This window comes from Onthophagus taurus, chromosome 10, assembly GCF_036711975.1.
Source record: "Onthophagus taurus isolate NC chromosome 10, IU_Otau_3.0, whole genome shotgun sequence".
Lineage (NCBI taxonomy): Eukaryota > Metazoa > Arthropoda > Insecta > Coleoptera > Scarabaeidae > Onthophagus > Onthophagus taurus.
The window spans coordinates 7,398,797-7,401,515 of NC_091975.1; positions in this window are offsets into that span (position 1 = coordinate 7,398,797).

A 2,719-nucleotide genomic window follows, 5' to 3' on the forward strand; every position below is an offset into this window, starting at 1 on the left:
AATTCATAAAAAACCTTAAAAAAGGAAACAAATGTTAGACCATAATCTAAGACGTTAAGAGTCATGTATGGACGTCGCTTAAAATATACAATCCATCACAACCGCTACCATCTGAAGAAGTAAATAGTGAAGCTAGTAGTCGTCTCTAAGAAAGAGAAGTGAAGAAGAAGAAAAAATACCTTGATAAATAGTCAAGTGACTGATAGACGCTGCGTGGACGGTTGAGATACAAGATACAAGAAGACGTGATGTATGTCACTGGACATACCACGGAATACCGTTGATACTGCGTGTAGGTTTTATTTTTAAGAAATATCCCTCTTATTATAGGATTACACATATTATCCATAACGACGTAACATTATCAATTATTTAAATTCATGAATATTTATCAGAGTAGAACATCGTTACGAAACCCGCCACTTATTATTGTCTTACATCACAATAGACATTCGATATTGATGAATTAACAGGGGGAACATATTAGAATTCTGATGTCTCATTCAATTATTGTCCGAGGACGAGTTTAGGGCCCGCATATTACAAGTGTCATAACGCGTTTTCAGGTATTGATCGCGTTTCGTAAGAACAACACTTATTTAGATTAATTGTTGTTCCCTCATTGTGAAAATATCATTCGTTTAGCAGGTGATTTCTCTTTATATTAATAAATCGTTTTTGTTAATAAATAATTTCTTGTTGGGTAGATACTAACAATAAGAAAGATAGAGAGTCGGTGTGTGTGTGAGAGAAAGAGAGGTTTTAGATGATGTATAGTTCCTTAATTGAATCGTGTGTACCATCGCCCGCGGAGAAAATTGAAAATTAAAAATCTCGGAAATCCGAGACCATGGTACCCCGTAGTAGTAGTAGAGATACGCGTGACGCAACGTTAGCCGAGAAATTTATAATCATTAGACGAGATCGCATTGAGACTGATGGACCACTTGACACTTTCTTATGATTGATCGCCATCATGGCCGGATGGCGAAGCACAACGAAGGAAGAGAGAGAAAAAAAAGTGGGCCGAAATTAGCCGCCCCCGCCAATGATCTTTTTCAACAGAACCCCGAGGTACACTTACACCTGTTATTAGTACCCAAAGACGATCGTTTTTGACACTTAACACTCTACTCAGGTAGTCTAAATTTGATTGATAACTTTTTAGGTGATTAATAAATTTTGATTTAACACTATTTTAGGTATTGTTTCAAAAATGGCACCAGCCGAATCCTTGTTTCGTGCAACAGGCAAAAAGAAATATTTCTTCAGTTGGCCTAAATCTTCGAAGCTAATAATACCCAACCAATACCCGGAGTTTTTGTTAGAAATCGACCCCACCCATTTTAACAAAACATTCGTCTTTTTTATAATATACCCCATATCCAAAGAGGTACATTAACAATTTAAAAAGTAAGAAAAAGTTAAGAATAAAATTTGGCACAACTTTTGTTCTAAAATTGATATCTAGCAAAACAACAAAATTCATAAAATTCTCATATTTTCGTATTTTTCTCGAAATCGATGTATCTGAGTGCAAAAGTGGAACAGAGCAATATTGGTAAGAATAAAATTTGGCACAACTTTTGTTCTAAAAGTTTTTTAATATCACGCTCCGATTCCCAAGTGTTACCATTGATATATAGTAAAACAACAAAATTCATAACATTTTCATAATTTCATAATTTTCTCGAAATCGATGCATCTGAGGGCAAAAGTGTAAGAGAGCAATATTGGTAACAATTAAATTTGGCACAACTTTTGTTCTAAAAGTTTTTTAATATCATGCTCCAATTTCCAAGTGTTACCATTGACATCTAGTAAAACAACAAAATTCATAAAATTTTCATATTTTCTACTTTTCTCGAAATCGATGAATCTGAGTGCAAAAGTACAAGAGAACAATATTGTTAGGAATGAAGTTTGGCACAACTTTTGTTATAAAAGTTTTTTAATATTATGCTCCGATTCTCAAGTGTTACCATTGACATCTAGTAAAACAACAAAATTCATAAAATTTTCAGAATTTCATAATTTTCTCGAAATCGATGCATCTGAGTGCAAAAGTGCAAGAGAGCAATATTGGTAACAATAAAATTTGGCACAACTTTTGTTCTAAAAGTTTTTTAATATTATGCTCCGATTCTCAAGTGTTACCATTGACATCTAGTAAAACAACAAAATTCATAAAATTTTCATAATTTTCTCGAAATCGATGAATCTGAGTGCAAAAGTACAAGAGAGCAATATTGTTAGGAATGAAATTTGGCACAACTTTTGTTATAAAAGTTTTTTAATATCATGCTCCAATTCCCAAGTGTTACCACTGACATCTAGTAAAACAACAAAATTCATAACATTTTCATATTTTCGTATTTCTCTCTACATCATGCATCTGAGTGTAAAACTGCAAGAGAGCAATATTGGTAAGAATAAAATTTGGCACAACTTTTGTTCTAAAAGTTTTTTAATATTATGCTCCGATTCTCAAGTGTTACCATTGACATCTAGTAAAACAACAAAATTCATAAAATTTTCAGAATTTCATAATTTTCTCGAAATCGATGCATCTGAGTGCAAAAGTGCAAGAGAGCAATATTGGTAACAATAAAATTTGGCACAACTTTTGTTCTAAAAGTTTTTTAATATCATGCTCCGATTCCCAAGTGTTACCATTGACATCTAGTAAAACAACAAAATTCATAAAATTTTCATAATT